Source organism: Mauremys reevesii, linkage group 2, assembly GCF_016161935.1.
Source record: "Mauremys reevesii isolate NIE-2019 linkage group 2, ASM1616193v1, whole genome shotgun sequence".
Lineage (NCBI taxonomy): Eukaryota > Metazoa > Chordata > Testudines > Geoemydidae > Mauremys > Mauremys reevesii.
In genome coordinates, this window is record NC_052624.1 from 192222883 (window position 1) to 192248643 (window position 25761).

The 25761-nt window shown below is 44.6% G+C and overlaps 1 protein-coding gene and 1 long non-coding RNA gene across 2 annotated transcripts in view; one reads left to right on the forward strand and one right to left on the reverse strand.

Moving 5' to 3' along the window:
• Positions 1-2849: 2849 nt before the first annotated feature.
• On the reverse strand, positions 2850-25743 carry LOC120397951. Its single transcript, XR_005594100.1, has 4 exons — positions 25615-25743; positions 24643-24733; positions 10742-10834; positions 2850-3203 (listed from the first exon to the last, which is right to left on the reverse strand). It is a non-coding gene; the product is annotated as an uncharacterized LOC120397951 (long non-coding RNA).
• RTTN (rotatin) overlaps positions 25593-25761 on the forward strand; it is a 163620-nt gene continuing 163451 nt past the window's right edge. The window contains exon 1 of the mRNA XM_039524718.1: positions 25593-25728. The gene's annotated coding sequence lies outside the window, so the exon portion shown is untranslated. The remainder of the gene's footprint in view (positions 25729-25761) is intronic.

Below are 25761 nucleotides of genomic sequence, written 5' to 3' on the forward strand. Positions count from 1 at the left end.
TTTTTTTCATGTCAAGGCTGAATCCCCACTCTGGTACTTTGAGTGCAGAAGGTGGGGGCCTGCAAGGATTCTAAAAATTGATACTTGCCACTCCAGGCTTGTATTACACTCCCAAGGTTACAGCTTCTCTCTGACCTTGGCTTGGTAAACACTGTGAACACCCAAATGCAAAAAAACCCACCTTTGAATCCGGGAAGGAGCACTTGGGAATTCCTCCATGTGGGGTACCCTCAAGCCCTTTCACCATCACCCGCCTGCCCTGTGAAGAGCTGAGAAAGAAAACAAAGGAAATGAGCTGTGGCTATCAGCTAATCAACCAACATGCACAAACCTCTTAGGACATCAAAAATCCAATCCTGTTCTTAAAAAAGGTAAATTTTATTAAAAATAAAAAGGAAAAAAATACATTTGGAACTCAGGCTTTTTGCTAGATCTTAAAAGAAACAATTACAAAAATTAAGCACCCAAAACAGATTTCTTCAGGGTTCAGCTTAAAAGTTACAAGCAAACAAAAGTATCTGGGGTTAGCACAGAGAAGATCCACAAACCAAAATTAAAAAAAAAAAATCTAATCACGTCTATTTAAACATGCCCTGTCCAATAATTTCTAGATGCTGAGAGGGATGGGCCTGGATGCTGAGAGCTTAGCAGGGTACCTAAAGTGGAGCCAGGCTGGGGAAAGGCCAGAGGAGCTGGGGAGCTCCGGCCCAGAAAACCCCCCAAGCTGCAGGCCTTATTAAAGGCCAAGAAGGGTACTGGGGTTGCAACGGGGCAGCCCAAGGGTAGGCAGAGGTAGCAGGTCCAAACCCTCCTTGCCAATGATGAGTGGCAATTATACTGCAGTCTGCCCCAGTGAGTGGGGGATAGATGGTGACTGGCAGTAGCCCAAGACTGAGGCAAGGTGGGGATAGGGGATGGGGTTCCCGGGAGGGGACACCCAGCGAGACTGTGGGCTACTGCAGGTAAGGGTAAGGCACCGGGAGGGACACCGGGCCAGCGGCAAGTGGGACACCGGCCTGCAGAAGGCGCTCCTGAGTGGAAAGAGCTAATTCCCTGGCCGACCATCAGGAGGTGCCACAGTGTGAATCATCTCCCCGTTACACCCAGTATAAGCTTTATACAGAGTAAAACGGATTTATTTGGGGTTTGAACCACATTGGGAGTTGGGCATCTGAGTGTTAAAGTCAGGAACACTTCTGTAAGCTGCTTTCAGGTTAAGTCTGCAGCTTTGGGGCACGTGGTTCAGACTCTGGGTCTGTGTTGGAGCAGACTGGCGTGGGTCTGGCTCAACAAGACAAGGTGCTGGAGTCCCAAGTTGGCAGAGAAAGCGGGGCAGAAGTTGTCTTGGCACATCAGATGGCAGTTCCCAAGGGGTTTCTGTGATCCAACTCATCACACCCATATCCCAGTACTTTGCCTATCACATGGGGCAAGTGAGTGTGTGAATCAAAAGGTTAGTATACACTCATTCTACAAGGCTTAGTGGACCACAGAGGCAGATTCATGAATACAAGTGCAGGAAACTCTGGAAAGATTCAAAATGCCAGGCTGCATTATTCCCCAGAAACAATATTGTTCTGTATAGTGAGCCTGTGCCAACTGTTATTTTGGGGACCCCAAATATCCACTCCTGCCTTGGCTCATGAAACTATACCCTGACAGCAATAACCCTGGAAAAAGGGAATTCAGCTACAAGCTCAGGAGCTGTAGAATTGTCATGGTATGCTGAAACCTCATAGGCTCTGCCTATGCACTCATCTGGATGCCAATCTGGCATCACCTGCTGTTGCATAATGTTTGTGAGGATAAGCGGAGAGTATTTCTGTCCCAGGTAGGCTCAAGACAAGTCCGGTTGGTAAACTCTGAACAGGCAGCCAGATCCCATCCAGGTGCAAACTGGTCTTAGTTCTCAGTAGGCGAGGGAAATCAGGGATGCCATACATGCACATATCTTGGCACAGCAAGGAGATAGAAAATTACATCCGCCAATGTGGCTGGACACCTTCATATCCTGTACAGCTGCTGGAATGCATGCGAGGAATCATTGGTACATACTTGTGGAGCTACACATTTTGTGAGGGGTTTGTTCCCCTGTAGCAAAAGGTTGTTAGCCTTTCTGTGACACAGTGACATTGCACACATTCAAGACAATCACCACAATATATCTTCCTTGGTTTATCACTTGGGGTTGGGCTTGTCAAGTGGACAGTGGAGACCGAGTTGCACAGTATTCAGTGATTTTATCTTGACTAGTCACACTTGCTCTGTACTCAGTGATTTTATCTTGACTAGTCACATTTGCTCTGTATTCAGTGATTTTATCTTGACTAGTCACACTTGCTCTGTTATCAGGAGCACTCAGTCTCTCTTAATGACCTTATGTGCCCACTTCTGAGCCTCAAAATATCTTCAGTTCACCTTACTTAAGAAGGAGGGGCCACACACAAGTCAAGGAAAAGATAACATTTATCAAAAGTATTAGATGGAATGTTTAATTGAAATATTTTTTTAACAAGAAAGGTCAGCAACAAATCTTTGAAAAATAAAGGGAATGCAAGTAGGAACACTGCCCAAATGTTAATGTCTCTGCACCCATCTACTTGCCCTCCTCCTGAGAAAAGGGGATACAACAGGGAAAAGTGACTCAGGAAAAACCTGGGATATCTCCTGAGAGGGATTTGGGGGCAGGCACTTGGTGGGATTCAGAGACTCACACCGGCTCATTGTTCACCTCCTGGACTCTCATGTGGATTCCCCTGTGAGGGGTTTCAGGTGCTGATGGAGGATGAGGTCCTGGGAATCCTGCAGTCTCCATGTTCTCTTCCAGGTCACTTGGCGGGGTTCTTGAATCAGGATTCAAGCACCCTGGGCAACAGCTGGAGGAGGAAGAAGTGGCAGTTTCTGGTTCTGTGGCCTCAGCAGAACCCAAACTTGTTCGACTACCAGTTCAATGAGCCTCTCCATTAAGGAATGCTCCCATTCCCTATATGTGCCTTCTACTCCATGAACCAGTTCATCAGTGTCTCTTCTTGCTGAATATCCCACTCCTCCCGCATCCTGAGGAATTCAAACTGCTCCTGGTTTCTCCTGTCCATCTTTGTGAGCTGCTCTTCCTTCCAGGGTCCTTCTCTGTCTGCCTCCGCTGTCTGTGGGGTGCTGCTCCTGCCCTCCTGGCATGGTTTCACTTTCGGGAGCTGAAGATCCTGTCAATTCAAACAGAAGGGTAGCATTATACTTTTGGCCTTTGGAACAAGCTGAAAAATCCCCTTCACATAACATTACTTTGCTGTAGAAGGCCACAATTTTGATACTTTTCAGTATTCCAGGAAAGTAACTGCTAGATTATCCTTGTCTCAAGTGAGTGGGTGGAGGGTGGGGGGAAGGAGCTGTCCCTTCCAGGGGCCATATTTATGTCCAGTGTACAATTTTTTCTTTAAGGGCTAACCAACATTTGGAGAACATAGTATTTTTCAAGATACCAGAATGGAAAAGACAAGTGATTTTCCAGGCTCATGGAGGAGATCCGGCAGTCTGTGCCAGAGAAATGGTTCTACTTATGGTCACCCCTCTACATATTGTTGAATGGAGCAGTTTGATCAGCTATAATGGTAGTCCAAACAGATTTTCACTGTAATTGAACCTTAAGACCCAGCTGCTACACCAGAAATTTGCTGAAATACGCTTACAGGAGTGGTAGACAATTGTGGGAATAGAGGTAGAGAACAATTGAAACTTGAGACCTAGTACTCACCATAGTGCTCCCTATCCACACTGAAAACTGGCACAGGCATGGGGCCATGCCACAGTCTGAGGCATGTACTTAACCACACCCCTCAGGCATACTATCTTACTTGCCTTCTACTTGCTTTCAGACATGTGCTCCTGGGGTTTAAATGTAGACAATAGGTGGGTTATGGCAAAACCACGCATATAGACGTGTACAGTTGCTAGTGTAGATGTACCTTAATAGTGATATGTATAGATAACTGCATAAGAAAATCCCCAAATGTCTACCTAGACCCCCTTCCTCTCTTCTACTTATGAGCAATATTTGACTGACAAATACATTTCCACTGTTATGGTGCTACTTTTGATCAGAATGTGGTGATTTGGGTTTTCAAGATCAGGGTGAAGAAAGAGAAAGAATTTAGCATAAGAAATCATATGAGTCCTCTAATGAATGACCTTATCATGGCAAAGGCTGATTGGAGGCAATCCTGGTTTAATATAGCCATTTTCCTTTAAGGGAACATGTCCACCCTTCAGCTCTAGTCTCCTTTCTCTCCCAACAAAGGCTCTGTGTTGTGGCGACATACTAAGCAGACAAATAGGACTGGATGTGTTTCTCTCTGCAGCTTTAATGACACTCCTGTGTCAGTCCTAATCCATAATTTTATCTGAAGTATATCTCAAAGAGCTCACTCTCCCTCTAGGAGCTGCCTCCATTGCACTTCAGTCCTGGGAACAAACAACCAAGCTCATCCCTGATCTCTGGTCCCCTGTGCAGTGGCACAAGTTGCCCTTTGGGGTGGCCCAGTTATTTGTCACTTTCATTTTATCTCATCTTTTTTTAAAAAGGTCTAATTAACCCCCTTTTGATTAGTACAGATGCAATTTAAACAGCATGTCAGATGGTGGATGTCTAAAAACACAGTAGATCTGAACTTGCAGCTGGTCTTGTTCAATCCTTATTCTGTTGCACTTTAAGCATTGTGGGATCTTTTCATTTGATGGTGCACAAACTCTCGCACATAATTTTGGGCTAGATTGTGGTTTCAAACCCACATTGGCAGGTGGGAGGGATAGAGAAGGATGAGCTGTGCACTAATAGCAGTTCCCAGAGATGCTCCCTGTTGTGCTGGGGGAGGCACAAGCAGCAGCAGCTGATTCTATACCCTTTAACAGGGAGTAGTGTGTACTTCCCCTGTGCCAATCCAGCTTTGCTTGTATATGTTCATGCATGCATGAGAACAATGTCATAACCTCTCTTTTGCTCTTTATAAGGTTTCTACAGTTATTCTTGCCACTGGAGTCCTCTGGCCCTGGTGTACAACACTTGAGTGTGGCTGAACCTTGCACAAAAGAGCAAGTTGAGGGAAGGGAGAAAGCACCTTCAGTTGTCTCCCCAGGCCTGCACAAACATTCATAACAAGGCACTATCCAGCAATTTGTCCTGAATATTTCACTGTGAGATCTCTGCAGGGATAGAGCCTGCAAGGGTGGTTTGGAGCTAAAAACTTAAAATCTAAAATGTTGCTGGCATTGAAACATCACCATCTAAATGTTGCTTAAGCTGTGCACAGTGTGAACCCTCCAGTTGTGCTTTTATTAAACAGGCAGCCAGCGACCGGCCTCTAGTATTTAAAACTTAAGTAGTGGTTGAATGAAAAGCTTTAGGTATAACAAAGTGCTGCATGCTGCACATCAGGCAAATGGTTATATATTAGCCATACAGAACCCCTCCAGCCTGCTTTCTCAAATGGACTGTTAATGTAATTAGTTGTTTTATAATTATATAGCTAATTACATTATGGGGAAGAGACTTGCTGGTAGTAGAACCAGAAAAAGAGCAATTTTGCTACCTTAAGCCAGCAGGATCTGTATTATATCTGTCTAACCCAGGCTTCATTCAATATCAGGTCAGTAAATTTTTTTAATGCCCACGGGAGAAAAGTTTTATGGATAACAGAATATTTCTATAATAAATCACTTTCCTACAGATAACTATAAATCTGCTTCCTTCAGGCGCTGAGCACAGCAGCAACAGACACTGGATTGCTCTTTCCTCTGTCCTTGAAATTCAGAGTTGGAAGGTACCCTGGGCAGTTAATTGGCCTTCTTAGCCGGAGACCTATGTTCAATATATGCAATTTAGATTGCTGCATGCTAAATTTTAAAAAGTATCATTTTGTGGTGGGAAACAGATTCCTCTCCTGTAAGCATTACCCAACTAAGGGCTTGGCTACACTTGCAAGTTAGAGCGCATTAAAGTAGCCCCAGGCACCCTAACTCATGACCCGTCCATACTGTCAAGGCACTTAGAGCGCCTGGACTCTGCAGCTGGAGCGCTCCTGGTAATCCACCTCTACAAGAAGCATAACGCTTGCTGTACCTCAGGCTGAAAAGCCCCTGAACGAGGTGTTGCATTACTGAGCTTTGATTGGCCTCCGGAAACATCCCATAATCCCCTTAAATCAAGTGGCCACTCTTGTCATTGTTTTGAACTTGGCTGTAGGAATGCGGATATGTCCTTTCAAAGCTCAGTTTCTGACAGCCAGCATGCTTATCTGCTCCGGACAAAGCAAGCCATTAATGTGGAATGTTGCTTGCTGTGAGTGTGTGAGAGAGAGAGGCGGAGGGGAGAGGGGTCTGCTGCTGTCTGAACTTACAAGACGGCATGCTAACATGCTTTCAGCCCCACAAAAACCCACTTTCTCTCCACTCACATACACATTCCTGTCACACTCCACCCCCCCCCCCCATTTGAAAAGGACGTTGCAGCCACTTGCGTGTTGGGATAACTACCACAATGCACTTCTCTCTGTGGCATTGCAAGAGCTGCTAATGTGACCACACCAGCGCACTTGAATCTGACAGTGTGGACACACTGCAGGACTTTCCCTATTGTGCTCTCCAAGGGCTGGTTTAACTCACAGCGCTCTACATCTGCAAGTGTAGCCATGCCCTTAGTCACAATAGTTATGCTAACAGCCACCAGTGCCTTCATAATATCACTACTGTACATTTTTTTGCACTGAATGTCAGCTATTCCATGATGTCAAAACATCATCTGTAAATAGTTCTGGAAGGATTCTGGAAATCCTTCCTGTAACAGGGTGGCTGATTACAGAATCAGCCCCACTTCAGGAGAATAAGGGCTTGTCTACACTTACAGAGCTGAAGTGGCACAATAGTGCTTAGTGAAGATGCTACCTATGCTGACAGGAGAGCTTCTCCTGTTAATGTAGGTACTCCACCTCCCTGAGAGTTGGTAGCTGTGTCAAAAGGAAAAGCCCTCCCATGAACATAGCGCTGTCTGCACCAGGAGTTGAGTCAGTATAACTGCTTCTCTCAAGGGTGTGGATTTCCCAAACCCTTGTGCGACATAGTTATACAGACATAAGTTGGTAATGTAAACCAAGCCTCAAGCAAATACCCCATAAAGAACAAAAGGTGGCTGCAGTAATGGAAATGAACGATAGGCTTAAGTGGTAATAAAAGACCAGCTGGGGAAAGGTGTGTGTGTGTGTGTGTGTGTGAGAGAGAGAGAGAGAGAGAGAGAGAGAGAGAGAGAGAAGGAGGCAAGACAAGGCCAAACAAGCTAGCTCATTGTCCAGGCCGAGCAGCCTCGGAGAGACCCCATTAAGTGGGAAAGAGATAGACCTAGAGGAGAACTTAAGAGGCTGGGTAGCAAGTGACACAGGGAAAACTACAACACAGATAGAGCAGTCCCAGCTTTTCAGTTAGGGGCCCTGGATCCAGAGTGGATGGTTGGGCTCGGTTCCTCTGCTGACTCCACTTTAAGGGTTTTGAGCCCAGCAAGTGGGCTACAGGCTGAGGAAGAGTCTCAGAGAAGAGGAAATATTTTTGTTTGTGTTAAGGACACTGGGGACTTTCAGTTGGGACAATTGTGACCCTGGAAGGCGTGGACTTTAAGATGGTGACCCAGCTGGAGGGCCAAGTCACTAGAAGAGGAACTGCTGGAGCAAGTGTTAGCAAGGGGTGCTAGCCCAGTCAGAGCTGCTACACCACTCGCAGGGGTGAAAGTAACTTAGAGGGCTTACGGGTACGCCGGACTTCTGAGCAGGGGGTGTGGCCTCAACCGGAAGAGGCAGAACCTTTAAATACCCAGGCCCTTTAAATCACCCCGGGAGCTACCAGCTGCAGAGCTGCTCAGGGGTGATTTAAAGGGCCCTTTAAATCACTGCCGGAGCCCTGCTGCTGCTACCCAAGGGCTCCGGCAGCTGGGCTTGGGCAGTGATTTAAAGGGCCCAGGGCTCTGGCCACTGCAGTGAGCCCCAGGCCCTTCAAATCGCCAGCCTGGGGAAGCTGGTCTGGTCCAGCACGGCATACTGGCTCTTGCTGGTACACCGTACCGTACCGGCTTACTTTCACCTCTGACTCCTGGTCACAAGGGGGGTTGACTCTGTTATACTACCAAGCAAGTAAATTTGCTTCTATAAAAAATACAAATATTTCCACATTTGTCACAACTAACAACCCACAAGCTTTATATGAGCATGTTTAGTCCTACAATTAATTCAAATGTGGGTTGTTTGGGGGAGGGGGATGGGGATTGGGAGCCAGGATTTTAAGGAATTCAGTGCTGTACAAGACACAAATATCAAACGTTTGTTGGCACACTAAGTATTTACCACAGGATGTCTTTAGGCTGCCATTTGTAAAGTTTTCCTATATTAATCTCCCATTAAAAGTCATTGCATAACTATAATGTTTTGATGTGAAACCTGATTCTGTGACTTGCTGTTTCTAGTGGTCTGTTGTGCTGTCTTTACAAGTGTTTAACTTCTACTAGTTCTAATGGCAGTTATACATTTGTATCAGTGCCAGAATAAACCCTTTAGGGTATATCTCCTCAGCAGCTGGAATGTGTAATTCCTAGCTTGGATGCATGTGCACAAGCACATGCTAGCAGCTACAAATAAGAGAGTGGTTGCAGTATGAGAAGTGGTACAGGTGGGGTCTAGTTGGGTTGTAGTTGGGTGGCCAGCCAGAGCTGCTGCCTGTGTAGCCATGACAACACTGCTAATTTTAGCAAACTATCTTGAGCAGAGCTAGCTGGTGTAAGTCTACCTGAGTTAGGAATTACACCTCCTAGCTGCTATGTAGACATAATTTTAATGATTAGATGGTAAATTCTAGTCTGATGGCTGCAACACAAGGCCTAAATGGCGGAGAAGACAAAGGAACTGAGAGCTTCTCAGTGTTATAAGGGGGATGCAAGGAATTCTTGTTTTGGGGGGAAATTGCCTAGGCCTCAGAATTCTTAAATTGTCATCTACCTTCTGTAGACTACACTTTGAAAAAGGAGGCTCAGCTTCAACTTAAGTCACAGTGTTGAAACACATGCCCTCTTTACTGAGTGTGACTGCAGCTTCTGTGTTTTAGAATTAGCATATTAACTGAATAAGATCATGGTCAGAAAACAACTTTGTAACAGTGACATCTTGGCAGCCATAATTAATGTCTCTCCATGACTTTGATATCCAATTTCTCAGTTTACACAAGGCTGTTTATGCAAGTACTGCAACCAAATGTCTGAAAACAAAGCAGTATTCTTTCTCCTTCGTGTGTTACTCACTATTCATCATCAGTGATTGAGACTATGGAGTCAGAAATCAGCAGGCTGGCAGTTCTGTTATGCATTTAATTCCTGAGGCAGAATAGAATAGATCCAGCTCATTCTTTGGCAGCTATTCTGACTCAGCAGCTGTGGCAATAGCAAAGACTTATTTTTGTTAACTAACTAAGCAAATTTAACTGGGGTGAAGGCACACATATGGCTAAATTTTCAAAGCAACTTCTTAAAAATGTTCCCACAATATTTGGAAAAGTACCCATTTTCACAAGAAAATCTCTGTAGTTGCATATGCAAAGCAGGCTTTTGTACATATAATCATATGTACTTGCAAATGTTACAGATGTACTTTTGTAGGTCCTTTTTGAAAATATGGTCCAAAAGGGATCAAATAAGAATTTCTGTTCCAGAACATACCAAAGGGCCTTCCAGTCTCTCTCCAGTAGTATCTAATTCTTAATGCTTCAGAGGAAGATATAAAACCTCAATGGAGCCAATCACATGCAGTTCCAAAGTACCATTTTTAAAGAACAGTTTTTCTTATAATTACTGAAGAGCTCATCAGCCAATCCATTCTTATACGCTTATAGACATATGGCCAAAAAGAACTCTTATGTAGTCACATAACATCTTTATATCTCTTGCAGTGTTGTCTTATTTCAGTGATCTTAGCTTTAAGCACAAGAGAGGCCTCTAAATAACTTGTATTGGGTATTAAAAAATCACATATTAATAATCTCTTTCAAAAAGGATACACTGTGATCCTCAGATATCAAGCTGTGGTGGATATGAAGTTGGTCTGTATTAAATTATGACTGATGTATGTAGACCTGGTTATTGGGATGTTCACTGCCTGACTATATTGGTTTAATTTAATAGCAGATTGTAAGAAAAACAAGCAGGAAGCTAAACAATGTCTTAAGATAGGGCACTCCGCATGTACACTTGAGGGTTGTTATGGGACAATGGGAGTGCCAATGACTCTGAGGAATCCACTTCAATCTCTTGCTGAACCTACTGATCTGGGTTTAAGAAGCAGAGCTGAAGCCTGGGAACTAACAGGAACAAAGGACCTCAGGATGGATTAAAAGATACTCTTTTTATGGGGGAGTCAGTTTGTTGGGGGCTAATTAAAGTCAGACTGACACAGGCACCCTGTGGCATGTCTGAAGAAACTAAGCTTGCTTATACTATCATCAGGAGATGATAAGCTTTAAATAAGATAGACATGCTTATAGACTGTTGTTTTTAAAATCCTCTTTCTCTAAGTGCTTTCTTCCTACTGCTGAAATTAATAAGCAAAGTAATTAAAGTGTCTGGTTACTCTATTCACTACTGCTCACAGACTCCCAAAGGAAAGAGCTGCAGGTGCTGAACCTAGTCAGACCTGCTGGGTCAGCATGGTTGATACAGAGTACTTACTGTAGTCTAGGGCCCAGCCTTTAGAGTGGGAGAAATGCATGATTCCATTCCAGGAGAGATGAACATACAAAGCCTGAGACCTGAAGGAGTGCACTTAGAGACAAGAAAGGAGACAGAGGTTAGGCAGCTGGCCCTGTAATCTTGACACAAATATGGCTCTGATTACACCCCATAAAACCCACTGACTTGACTTGAGCACCAGTATGTAATTTCACGAGTATGTTGTAATTCTCTGAATTATAAATTTTAGCAAGAATTTTCTTGGACACAACCTACAGGGTTTATCACCATTTAGGGCAAATACTAATATAATTATAAATTACCTTAATACTCAATAAGTTTTAAATTCAATTATGGCTGCTATTCTAAAAGACATGAATCAGTTGTCATTTTCAAAGCTGCTTCTATAACCATATTGCCACTATAGATCAAGGGTGGCTTCAAATTTTAGACAAATTCTATATCTAGAGTAACTCCACTGATTTTTATTGAAGTTACAAAGCACTCAGACAACTGAGAGCCGAATTTGACCCATTGTATTTGGCTGTCATTTGAGAATTAATACAACTAAATATGGATTGGAACAAATATGTGGACACTGGTATGCCTCCTTGCACTATCCCTGGGGTAGCTGATGTTGCCATTTTTTCCTTGTCCATCCTAGAAGTAAAACACTAAGTTGTATTCAAAGCTAACTGCAAAGCAATGTAATACAGTAGTCTGCAAATGCAAGGAATTTGCATACAGTGTGTGAAGAACACACAGCAGATTCCTCTTCATATATGTTAGGCATAAGGTACCTTAAAATAAAATGTAATGTTTATTTTAGCACAAACTTCTTTTTTTTCTTTTTTTTTTTTTTTGGTAATACTTAAAAATAACATTCAGAGCCACCAAGCTGTTGCTTGCATATTGGGGAAACAATTATCAGGTGTTAGTGGGTATTCGTTATGAAAGGAATAGCCTATATGGGAAATACAGACTTTTAAATATGAAATTTTCAAGTTTTATATTTTAAATGGGTTTCATCTTGAAAGGTTTTAGGATACTTTTCCTCTATCAAGACGAGGATTCCAGAAGACAAGTGGGCGATTTATAGTCCAGTTCCAAAAAAGAAAGATTACTGTAAATTTTCTTCTTTGAAAGAAGAATGTCAACTGATCATAAACTAATTTAAAGCTTATTTTTAATTTTGCTGATGGATGAATGTTGAGTGACTGGCTTTTGCTAGGGTTCTTCCCCCTCCCCATGCCAAATAGCCATTTTAATAGGAGTTTTATGTTGAATTTTCTGTAAATTGGTGATACAATGTCATCTTAAGTCCTTTTCAAACAGAAGGCCATGCCAACTTTCTCAAAAGTAGTCTTATGTAACTGAATTTATATTATTTTGCGGTTGCGGGGGTGTGTGTGCATATTTAGTCTCTGTGCTATGAAAAACAGAATATTTTTAATTGCTTATTTAAATTAGACTTTTCCAAGTTGATGCTTACTAGCAATGACCTAATTATTTGAATCAGATTGGACCAAGGTAGGCCTTGCAGCTGATTTATCTGAAAACCTTGCAGTGCTCCCCTCCAAGGCCAAGTAAGCAAAGCTGCAAACTGTGAGAATCAAGATTAAAGCAGAGAAGCCTCATCTTTTTGGGTCATGAAGCCACCTCAGGGAAAAATAATATTCTAGACTCTCCAAGACCAGCCCTCTTGGAAAGAAGAGGTCACAACATCAACATACAGGCTACACCAGCCTTTGACCAATCTCTCCCTCCTCCTGAAGAAGGTCCATGAGCAAGAAACATCATGACATGCCAGCAGAATATCACTGTCTGTCTCTTTGATTACCCTTCCAACTCCTACGCTATAAAAGTCCAGAAGTCTGTGCAATCTGAAGATTTCACAAACTCCCTGTTATATTAAGTATCTTACTTTTCATTTTCATTTTTTTTTTTGCTTGGAGATGTCCTAGCCTTTTTATAGCTTTCTTATTTTTAGAATATGAGTGTCTGTATGTATGAGCACCCAAAAAGTCCACATGGAGAAGGTAAGAGAAAGAAAATGCCCCAGATTAAAACATTCCTAGATATTATCCCATAAAATTGCTCATTAGACTGCAGTGTGATTTTGTTTAAAAGTTTAGAAATAGTTTTGAGATTGTCTGACTGTAATTTCCGGTGAACACGACTTGTCAAACTTCTGTTTATCAAGAGTGTTCTGTTAAAGTATTATAACATCTCAGGAATGGGAGGAGGGAAGGGTTAGTCAACACATAAGAACTGAACTCTGAGATGAAAACTTTATAATTGTCTGTAAAATTATAGCTCGACATTAGATATAATCTGGTAGTACTAAACTGCTTGACCAGCTTTAAATCATAGATTCAAATGACTTTGATAAAAAATAATCCTTGGGATTTACAATCAAACAGCCAGTTACCTTATTAATATATATAAGGATTGATTATTTTTATATTAATTTGGTGATATAACTAATTTTGGTAATCAAACCCTAATTTAATACTAAGGGCTTGTCTACACTACAGGACTATTTCGAATCTACTTAAGTCGAATTTGTGGATTCGACCTTAATAAGTCGAATTTGTGTATCCATACTAAATACACAAATTCGAACTTCTGAGTCCACATTCACGGGCCAGCCGACTTTGGAAGCGGTGCACTGTGGGAAGCTATCCCACAGTTCCGCTGCCCATTGAATTAGGGATTTCAATGCATGCTGGGGAAAATGTCGTCATTGAACCGTCAATCCCGCCTCCTCTCTTCCTTGAAAGCGCCGCGGAAATCTGTTCGCGCCCTTCTCTGGTCGGTTACAGCGGACGCCACAGCACTGCGAGCATGGAGCCGCTGCGATCATCGCTGCACTTATGGCCGTTGTCAACTCCTCGCACGTTATCGCCCACCTCTTCCACAGTCAGATGCTGAGAAACCGGGCGAGGAGGCTCCGCAGCACGGTGAGGAGAGTGGCGCAGACCTCTCACAAAGCAGGGTACGCCGGGCAGTGGAGATCATGGTGGCAATGGGTCAAGTTCATGGTGTGGAACGGCGATTCTGGGCCCGGAAACAAGCACAGACTGGTGGGACCGCATAGTGCTGCAGGTCTGGGATGACACAGAGTGGCTGCGAAACTTCAGGATGCGTAAGGACACTTTCCTTGAACTGTGTGACTTGCTGTCCCCTGCCCTGAGGCGCCAGGACACAAGGATGCGAGCAGCCCTGACTGTGCAGAAGCGAGTGGCCATAGCCCTCTGGAAACTTGCCACGCCAGACAGCTACCGGTCAGTAGCGAACCACTTTGGCGTGGGCAAATCTACCGTGGGGATTGCTGTCATTCAAGTAGCCCACGCAATCGTTGAGCAACTGCTCTCAAAGGTAGTGACTGTCGGAAATGTCCAGGTCATCATAGATGGCTTCGCGATGGGATTCCCAAACTGCGGTGGGGCTATAGATGGGACTCACATCCCTATCCTGGCACCAGCCCACCAGGCCAGCGAGTACATTAACCGAAAGGGCTACTTTTCAATGGTGCTGCAAGCTGTGGTGGACCATAGGGGACGTTTTACCAACATCAACGTCGGGTGGGCGGGCAAGGTTCATGGTGTTCAGGAACTCTGGTCTGTTTAGACGCCCAGGCAGGCACTTTCTTCCCGGACCACAAAATAACGGTTGGGGATGTGCAGATGCCTACAGTGATCCTCGGGGACCCGGCCTACCCGCTAATGCCCTGGCTCATGAAGCCCTATACAGGCGCCTTGGACACTGAAAAGGAACTCTTCAACTACCGGCTGAGCAAGTGCAGAATGGTGGTGGAGTGTGCTCTCAAGGGAGATGGCGGACCTTACTGACTCGCCGGACATCAGCGAGAAGAATATCGTAGTTATTGCTGCTTGCTGTGTGCTCCACAATCTCTGTGAGAGCAAGGGCGACCTTTTGGCCGCTTGGGAGGTTGAGGCAAATCGCCTGGCTGCTGTTTATGATCAGCCAGACACCCGTGCTGAGAGAATATCCCAGCGGGAAGCGATATGCATCAGGAGGCTTAGAGCAGGGTAACCTGTGACTGTCCACTTGATTTTAAGAGAGCCTGATCATAAACCAAGTTTTCCCACTTCCCAAGGACGTTTTAAAACTAAGGACATGTTTTAGTAATTAATAATAAATCTTTCGTTGACTTTGCATTTCTGTTTCTTCGTTGAAACATGGAAGCATTCTGTGCTGGTTAAGGTGTGCACTGATGGGTGGGTTTGCAGGAAGGGGCCCGCCTGGATAGGGGTTACCATGATGGCTGTGGGTTTGGGCGTTGGAAGGGTGAGGGGTGGGGAAGGGTGAGTATCTGCCCCTGGATGAGGTCTCTTTGGGCACCGGGAGGATCGTGACTACGGTCCAAATGCATGTGAAGGAAGCCTGCCTTTACATTCGGGGATGTCAGGCACCAGGACCCTGCACAAGCATACACCTCAAGGAAAGACCGGGCAGCATACACCACACAGACTGTCCCTGGTGCCTAGTGACTGCAGTCTGTGTGTGCCCTGCAGTTGACCCTGCAGCCAAGTCTGTAGCATGGCACTGTGGGCTATGCAGTGACATTACAATCCCCAGAACAACAGAAAGTCTTCTGACACCAGAAACGTGACGGAAACAGTCAGTAACACCAAACCGCTTTTAATAATGTAATACACAGTGGGGGGTTTGAACTTGGAGTTGGGACTGGTTGATGCTGTAAAGAAAGAGCTTGTACAAATTTACAGCGACAGTTGTCTCTAACATTATCGGTGTGCTGCGGTGCAGGGACAGTTCTCACGGCCCCTACCGCCTCCGTCTTGTCACTTTGGGTGAGGGGGACAGGACTTCTTGGCGTTGGAGGCGGTTGCAGATGCACTGCAGGGGCTCTCTCCTCCTGACTGCGGTCTTGAAGAACATCTACAAGGCGCCGGGCGTCTCCGTTTGCTCCTCATTAGACCAAGCAGCGTTTGAGTCGCCTGCTGGTCTTCCTGCCGCCACCTATCCTCCCGTTCCAGGTGTGTGCGATGCTGCTGACACAGGCTCTCCTCGACTGTCTCTGCTCTGCCGCCTCCGCTCTGGAGCTGGCCATCAGTTCCTGGAACATGTCGTCCCTTGTCTTTCTAATCCGAGCCAGCCTCTGCGAGGGGATGGCGGGCAGTCCGGGAAGGAGCCAAGCTGTGTGATGTGAAAAAGTAGGTGATTTCCTTGAACACATACATGTTTGCCAACAGTAAACACAGTCTAGTCAGTTTCAGTGAACAAGACCAAAGAGGGAACCAAGTCTCAGGAGATCTCAGAACTAGTCCGAGATTTCGAATACGCTCTCATTGGCGCGCCATTGCACTGGAGAGCGCATGCGAGGAAAGATAGCTGCATCCCTCTTGCACAAAGTCCTGGTAAGCCTTACAGTACAGAGTGCTTATCAGTTAGTGCTTAGCTGTGCTCTCCTGCTGGAGGCAATGTGCAAAGCAGAAAAGATGAGCGTTATGCGGCATCTCCCGCCAGTGAACGGAAAGACCCTGTATGCTTTTCCTCTGAGGCCTGCCACAAGTGGCTGTTAAGCGAGGGTCATTCTTATGCAAAGTAAAACTCTGTTAAGCGAGGTCATTCTTATGCAAAGTAAAACTCTGTTAAGCGAGGTCATTCTTATGCAAAGTAAAACTCTGTTAAGCGAGGTCATTCTTATGCAAAGTAAAAGTCTACCATGCACAATAGTAACAGTACACTAATTCCACTAATTAGATGCAGCACTTCCACAACGACATCACCCTGAGGCGTGTCAGGCGCACACAGAGAGAGCGGATGTTAACAGAAGCCCTGCACAGACCAGGACCCTACGCTGCCATGCTCGTAGGCGATGGTCCCCCTGTACCTGAGGATGGCATGGCGCGGAAGAGTGTGCTTCAACGGAGCACCCAATAAAGCACCTCTCCCAAGAAACCTCTTGCTGAGGCTTTTCCAGCTGCTCTCTGAGAGCTTTTTTGAACTATCCCCAGAGGACTATTGCTCCATTCCTATATGTGTAGACCGGCTGTTGGTATCGTTTCATAGTTATAAATTTTATATAGTATTTCCATTTTTATATATATCCCTGTTTCTTAAAAAATAAATGTTTCCCTGTTTGTAGCACTTACCGCCTGATCCTTCCCTGATTCCGAGTCCGGGTTAACGGGCGGACGGTTGGTAGGGGATCTCTGTGAGGTGATGAAGAGATCCTGGCTGTCAGGGAAAGCGGGAGTGGGTTCGATGTCGCCTGCGCCGTCCTCAAAAGACCCTTCCTCATCTTCCCCATCGGCGAACAGGGAGGAGGAACTGTCCCGGTACACTATTCCGTCCTCGGAGTCCACCGTCACTGCTGGGGCACTGGTGGCAGACCCACCTAGAATGGCATGCAGTGCCTCGTAGAAGCGGCATGTCTGGGGCTGGGCTCGGGCGTCCGTTTGCGCTCTGACTTTTTGATACCCTTGTCTTAGGTCCTTCACTTTCACGCGGCACTGCATCGCATCCCGGCTGTATCCTTTCTCTTTCATGGCTTTAGAGACCTTCCGCTTGTTGGAGCGCGCACAGACTCCTCGCCCCACACAGCGATCAGATCCTGGACTTCCCGGTCAGTCCATGCTGGGGACCTCTTTCTATTCTGGGATTGCCCGGACTCCTCTGCTGGAGAGCTCTGCATCATTGCAGGTGCTGCGGAGCTCGCCCCGATGTGCAACCAGAACGTCAGATTCAAACCGCCCAGACAGGAAAATGAATTCAAATTTCATTTCCTGTGTGGCTGGCCAGAGAATCCAAGCTCGGACTGCTGTCCAGAGCGTCAACAGAGTGGTGCACTGTGGGATAGCTCCCGGAGCTGCTAAGTTCGATTAGCATCCACACCAAGCCTAATTCGAGCTAGCAAGTGCGAATTTAGCGTTACTCCACCTGCCGGGGTGGAGTACCAAATTCGAACTAAAGAGCCCTCTAGTTCGAATTAAATGGCTTCCTGGTGTGGACGGTTGAGCGGTTAGTTCGAATTAACGCTGATAAATTCGAATTAAAGTCCTAGTGTAGACCAGGCCTAAGACTAACTTGATGATTTGACATTGATATAATCTTGATTTGATAGCAGTGATGTTTTGTGTTTAGTTTAATATTAATGATAGCTTAGATTTGATATGTTTTCTTGATTTTATTTTTGTTTTTAAGTGTCTTTAATAAAATTTGTAAAAAGATAGTCATAGTTCTTTCAATAAGCAATGGGGTGCAGAACCTTTGAGGACCTGAGTGGATATAATCCAGTCAGCCTAAAGCCTACTCAGCTCCCCCAGTGGAACGCACTTAAAATGACCTTTTCAAAAACACTATGAATAGAACAAGAAATATATTTATGCTTTATGCAACCTGTGGTGAGCTTGTAGAGCTCCCAATAAGGTCAATGTTGATCCAAGGTTGTCTATGTCCTTCCCTCCCACCCCCAAAGTCTGTAAAGATTATTCTAGTTCAAATCTTTTGTTTGGGGTGGAGGGAGAGAGAAATGAAGGGAAGGACATTCAGTGGAAGCTTGTCAAGACCAATTAAGGAATAAAATTGCTAAAACGGAACTGAATGATAAACTTTATAAAACAGTTCAGCAACATGACTTGCAGATCAGATTAATATAAATTTGTGCTCCTAGGACCCACAGTTGTCAAAAGATAAAAAATAATAATGTTAATCCAAGACTTTAATTGTCTTAACAAGCTCAGAGACCTTGACAAATTTTGATAGAACCCTGTACTGTTCAGAGACTGATTACTATCCAGGGACATTTGGATAATTACACTTCTTGCAGATATCATGGTGTCAGGTTTGTGAGTAATGCTGAGCCAAATGCTATTTTGGATATTTGACAAATAGCAAATGAAAAATGTGCATTTATAGAGCCAGTCACGACTATTGTGCCTAGGAAGCAGTAACAGAAATAATTATATGGACAAAGAATGATATAATGAGAAGTTGTTTGGTTTCTAAGGACCAGATCAAAAGCCTAGGTAAGTCAATGGGAGTCTTTCCGTTGACTTTAATAGGTTTTGGGTCACACCTTAAACTGATATAATTAATTTGGAAAAATCAGTACAGAGCCCTCAGATATATGAAGTCTTCACTGAATCTAGATCTGCAAAGTTTGCTCAAGACAAGAATTTTTTTTCTGATGATTTTACTTGTCTCGAGAGAAACACCACAATGTTCACCCAAGAGCTCTGAAGGAACTCAAATATGAAATTGCAGAACTACTAACTGTAGTATGTAACTTATATCAGCTTCTGTACCAGCTTCTGTAACTTATATCGCTTATATCAGCTTCTGTAGCAGATGACTGAGGATAGCTAATATGAAGCCAATTTTTAAAAAAGGATCCAGAGGCGATCTTGGCAATTACAGGCGTGTAAACTTGGCAAATTGGTTGACATTATAGTAAAGAACAGAACAGACACATAGATGAACATGATTTGTTGGGGAAGAGTCAACATGGCTTTTATAAAGGGAAATCAGGGCTCATCAATCCATTAGAATTCTTTGTGGGGTCAACAAACATGTGGACAGGGATGATCCAGTAGATAGATTGTTCTTGGACTTTCAGAAAGCCTTTGACAAGGTCCCTCACTAAAGGTTCTTAAGCAAACTAAGCAGTCATAGGATAAGAGGGAAGGCCTTCTCATGGACCAGTAACTGGTTAAAAAATAAGAAACAAAGGGTAGGAATAAATGGTCAGTTTTCACAATGCAGAGAGGTAAATAGCAGTGTCCCCCGAAAGTCTGTATTGAGACCAGTGCTGTTAAACATCTTTATAAACGATCTGGGAAAAGTTGGTAAACAGTGAGATGGCAAAGAGTTACAAAGGGATCTCACAAACTGAGCAACAAAATGGCAGATAAAATTCAATGTAGATAAATGCAAAGTAATGAATGTTGGAAAACATAATACAAAACTATACGTACAAAATGATGGGGTCTAAATTAGCTGTTACTACATAAGAAATAGATCTTGGAGTCATCATGGATAGTTCTCTGAAAACATCTGCTCAGTGTGCAGCAGCAGTAAAAAAAGCTCAGATTTTAGTAAGAAGAAATATAGGAAAGCTGTTCCTGATGGTAGAAACTATAACGGAAAAGAATCTTACACCAAAAGTAGCCATGTTTTGTAAAGGGACCAAAAGGATATCATTGCTAAGGGAGTAGAACAGGGGGAGAGTTCCTGAGAGATGCCTAAGCAGAATTATGGATCGTTTTAAGAACAGAAAGGGCACTTTTTAAGTAAAAGCAGCAAAGAATCCTGTGGCACCTTATAGACTAACAGACGTTTTGCAGCATGAGCTTTCGTGGGTGAATGCCCACTGCGTCGGATGCAAGAGTGGAAATTTCCAGGGGCAGGTAAATATAAGCAAGCAAGAAGCAAGCTAGAGATAACGAGGTTAGATCAATCAGGGAGGATGAGGCCCTGTTCTAGCAGTTGAGGTGTGAAAACCAAGGGAGGAGAAACTGGTTCTGTAGTTGGCAATCCCAGTTTAGGATTAAACAAAGACTGTGAATGGCTTGCCAACTACAGAACCAGTTTCTCCTCCCTTGGTTTTCACACCTCAACTGCTAGAACAGGGCCTCATCCTCCCTGATTGAACTAACCTCGTTATCTCTAGCTTGCTTCTTGCTTGCCTATATAAACCTGTCCCTGGAAATTTCCACTCTTGCATCCGACGCAGTGGGCATTCACCCACGAAAGCTCATGCTGCAAAACGTCTGTTAGTCTATAAGGTGCCACAGGATTCTTTGCTGCTTTTACAGAACCAGACTAACACGGCTACCTCTCTGATACTTTTTAAGTAGATGTTTAACTGGAGGAGGAGGATGTTATGGTTATGTCACTTTGTATGAGTGAGATGGCGGTATGCAGCATTCCACTCTTGCTGGAATGTGGACAGCCAGGACTCATGGAAGCTGTAGAGAAGGAGTTGCAACAGTTAAGCTGAGGAAAGGCATGATGAGGATTTTATCAAAGGTGAAGTCAAGATAGTGTCTTGTAGAGGCATTGTTTTAGAGGTGATCGTAGGAAGATTTTCAGAATAGGAATACTGGGAAGAGAGAATTCAAGTGGAGTGAACAATGGAGGCAAATGGATTGAGAAGTGAGATCGAAGAGACTTAGCCATGTTTGAGAATGCTCCTCAGAAAATAAACATATTTCTCTTTGAGACATTTAGCTGAATGACAACGACAAGGTCAGATTAGACTAGATGGTACGCCTTACAAGAAGTATGGAAAGATCTGAATATTTGAGTATCATCTACAGATAATATGACAAATAGAGAGAAGGTAAATAGAGCAAACAGTCAAGATCTGAATATCTTAGGATACTGCAAAGGAAGACACAACACAAAGGGGGAGTTTGAGATTAAATATGATTGATAAAAAAGAGATTGAAAGGAGCTGTTTGAAAGGTAGAAACAAACCATGACAGGAGGTAACAGAAGACAGTGCACTACTGTACAGCCTGTGACTGTGTAGCGCACTATAAGGAGATAAGCTGTTAACCAATGTGGGCACACTTTAAATGAAACTCAGTGAATAATTCCCCCAGTGTCATTACTCCTACACAGTTCTATTAGAGATCAATAGGAATGTATACAGTAGAAACTCAATTATGTAAAAGTGAGCTGATAAGTAGAGATGTGTTCAGCAAGGGAGCCTGCTGACTGAAGGCAAGGAGAGGAGCTGCTTATACCAACCATTCCCCTTCGGCCAAACAAAGATAATATGAAAAGGGAGAGAAGAGCTATGTTGAACACATAAAAACTTCTGTACAGAAATAGATTCTTCAAAAAAAAAAGAAAAAGAAACTTCTATACCTGAAGGTCAGGATTTTCCTTTGAGGTTTTCTGCACACATAGCTAAAGAGGAAGACATGGAGAGATGTTGCCTGAGCTATTGGCTTCCTCAAAACCAGCAGACTGAAGAGGAGGTGACAAGAAAAGCTACATTATGCTTTTTCTGTTTAATATTCTTCATGTGTATGACATAGTTCCTCTTTTTCTTTGCTGAATTAAATAAAGTATGTCAGTGCAGGCTTGGGTCTTCTATGTCTGCATAAAAAGGCAAATAAGAGGTATGAAATAATAGGTCTTGTGTCTTTATAAATGAGCTCAGGGGTTGTGATTCTTTGTTTTTGGCTTAGTCCTAATATCTCCTGATTGGATTGTTTCAAGGTTTGAGATGCTCCAAATACTGGTCTTGAACATATCAAAATTTGGAGCATTTGGCTTAAGGCCTACAGAAGAGTACAACAATTTAATAGAGAGGCATCATTAAGGATTGCTTAGATGCAAGTGGACAGCAAGAAAAACGTACACAAAGGAATGCCAAAGGGGACGGAGAAATCAGAGTTGATTGGTAAATAGTTACGGGAATCTGAAGGCTGATGAAGGGCAGATGGCTGAGAGATGCAAAGCAGAAGGAGAGTATATTATCCCTGGGATAGGCACTTACAATAACTGGGGCCCAGATTCTCTTCTTAACTGATAAAGTGCTTAACCACACCCCATACAAACTGCCAAACCTTCCTTCATTTCCAATAACAAATGAAAAGTGTCCTTACCCAGCATCCCCTTGCAGATACACCAAGCCTCATGACATCTTTTTTCCCTTTGATGTAGCATTTGAAAATATTAAGCAAAAATTGGTCATCTTGATTACCTTTGATTTACATAGCTCAAAGACAGTGGCCTGTGAATGAGAGAGTTTTCTGGACCTTTCTCTCATGTAAATATCCATATAATTCAGGCATCCAACATGGAGCAAAAATATTTCCTTACTTCCTTAGTGCTAAGGCTGACTGACCATATTCAGACAGAGAAAGGGCTTTCATTAGTCTCCTGCAGATCCACCTAGCTTTGCACTTTCTTCTGAAGAAATGTTATTGAATCTATTTTAGGGAGTGTAATGCTCTGTACCTGGGGGGAACACAAGCACCCCCACGTTACTCCTTGTAAAATTATTGTATGGTGTCCAATGTAAAGTTTGTCATGCCGGGTGTCTTCAGAAGGTTTCTGATGCCCTGAGCATTGTTGTTACAGTAATGTTACAGTAATGTTATAGGTTATAATTTCATGTATATTATGAGGCTGAAAATGTATCCTCATGGCTTAAAATAAACCCAGGCAAAAACTCTCCAAGAGCAGAGAGGCATGCCTCATCAGGGCATGTATGGGATGAACTCTGCCCAACCTCACAGGAACAAAGGATGCTGGCCTAGACAGCAACAAAAGAATCTGTTGGACTCCGGAGGGAGTCACCCCCATTCCTTTGGTCAGTTTGGAACTGCGATGAAGTAATGCTCACCTGACTCTGAAGGAGGGAGGGGCAAAGCCAAGAGGGAAGAAAGGACATGTGAAAAGGGAGAGACCTTTTCTATGCTCTTCCTCTCTCTCCCACCTATATCTACAGACACAACACCAAGTGACTGAAGCACTGATCAAAGGGGAGAGCCTGGCTGAAGAGCAACCATTCAGCCTGTGGTGAGAAGCATCTAAGTTTGTAAAGGCATTGACAGTATTAAGATCAGCTTAGAATGCGTTTTTGTTTTTAGTTCATTTGACCAAATCTGACTTGTTATGTTTTGACTTATAATCACTTAAAATCTATCTTTATAATTAATAAATGTGTTTGTTTATTCTACCTGAAGCAGTGTGTTTGGCTTGAAGTGCGTCAGAGGTTCCCCTTGGGATAGCAAACCTGGTACATATCAATTTCTTTGTTAAATTGACAAACTCATATAAGCTTGCGGCGTCCAGTGGGCATAACTGGGCCCTGCAAGACGGAGGTTCCTAGGGTTGTGTCTAGGACTGGAAAGATTGGCTAGTGTCATTTGGTTGCACAATCCAAGGAGCAGCTTACATGCCAGAGGCTGTACTTGAACAGCCCAGAAGTGGGGGTTCTCACAGCAGAGCAGGGTAAGGCTGGCTCCCAGAGTCAAGGATTGGAGTGACCTAGCAGATCACCAGTCCAGATAACACCAGAGGGGAATGTCACAGGGAATGATTGTGTTAGCTAAGCAATTCCTTCTTTTCACTTCACAACTGAGGTACAATGTCATTCCACTAAAGAGTGAAACACTCCCATGGAACTCACGAGTTTCCCACAAATCTCATTGTGGAAACCTGAGAGTCCCTGTTCCTGTCTGATGGGAGCACTTTACTTTTCATTGTATGAGGTTGTAACTTATAGCCAAAAGGAACGTCACTCTGCTAGAGATGCTGTTTCTGTAGTTGCTCATGAAAAATTTCTTTCCACTGTTAGACCTGTGTGATTCTAGCCTTTGTGGAAAAACTAATTGCAGCAATGATTGCAGGTTTATTATTACTTTAATAAAGCCCCTTAGTATTTGTGTCAATGGAGTAATAAAACAATCTTGCAAAATGATGGACAACTCTGATTACTGAGTGAGAAGAAAAAGTAACACTCTGAGGCAGGGCTGGATTAAATTTTTGTGGGCCCAGTACCAAACATATTTGTGGGCCCCATGGGGCAAGGTGCAGGGGGGCGGGATGGTCAGTCTCCACAGTCAAGGGCAGGCTGGGGGCAATGATGCACAGTGTGGCAGGAGCAGCCCCGCTCTGCGCAGCCCACCAGGAGGGCACTGTTTACAAACCTGCAGCTGCCAGATGCACACTGGCCTGCCCAGCCCTGTGCTGCCAGCATGCCCCTTTCCCTTGAGGGCAGGCCCGCACCCCACCGCTTCCCTGCCCAGTGTCCCACCCTTATGCCCAGCACCCCCTTGCCCAGAGATCTCCATCACAGATCTCTATGCCCAGCCCCCACACCTCCCAGAGACCTCCTTTGCTGGCCTCCCACAACTGCAAAGCACCCTGCACACCACACCACTCACCCAGCACCCTCATAGACCTCCCCACTGCCCACCACCTTCCTCATAGTTCCACCATCACAGCTGCACAGCATTCCATATTCCTGAGGGGATTCTGCACCAAAAAATAAAATATTATGTGCACAATATTTTAAAATTATGTAAATTTTATTTGTCAATAAATAAATGTGGAGGCTCCAACATGGCAGTGGGGAGCACAGGCCACTGGTTGCACGAAGGTGGAAGATTACCCTGCAGCCTCCCTCTGCCCCACCCACCCCAAGACAGGGACTCAGCAGTGAGGCTGACACAGTGCAAGGGCCAGGCCTGCCCCAGAAACACTTTGCGGCCCTGCCCCCCTGTGCCAGGTGCACCAGGTGTGAGTGAGCAGGCTCAGCCCGGCAGCAGGATCCACGTGCCAAGGGACTTAGTGTGGAGGATCAAGGTGGGGGTAAGAAAGTTCTCTGTGGTGCAATCTGTGTGCGGGCAGCTCAGTGGGAGATCTGGATGCACAGAAGCTCATTGGGGGGTTCCAGGTGCAGGGGCAATGAAACTGCAGGGGATCCATGTGAAGGTGTTTGGGGGAGGTGGGGTTCAATTGGGTGGGGGGTCCAGGTGCAGGTGGTTGGGGCTCATCGGGGAGGGTGTCTAAGGAGGTCTCTTCGGGGTGGTATGCAGGGAAGGTGGGGCTTGTCAGGGTGAGGGTTCGATGGGCCTGCTTAAAAGGGGAGCCCCAGCTTCTGCCAAGGGGATGCTGCATGCTGGGCTCCAGCTTCCTCCCTGCCCCCGCTTTCCCCATCCCATACCCCTTCCCTGCTGCTCCATCTCCTCCTCATCCCACCCCCTTCCTTCCTGCCTCTTTCCCCCTGCCCCTGCTTCCCCAATCCCCTTCTCTTCCCCATCCCATGCCCCTTCCCTGCCGCTCCAGCTCCTCCCCACCCCGCCCCCTTTCTCCCACTGCCTCTTTCCCCTGCCCCCTTCTCTCCCCCAACTGACCTCACGGTCCGGGGGTGTTAGGGCAAAGCATCCTATTCAATTTTGCTTACGGGAAGGAGATCAAAGCCCAATAGTTTCGCCCTGCAGCGCACAGATTGTGGAGTTACTAAAAAAGTAAGGCTGAAAGCTATGTTTTAGTTAATTTCA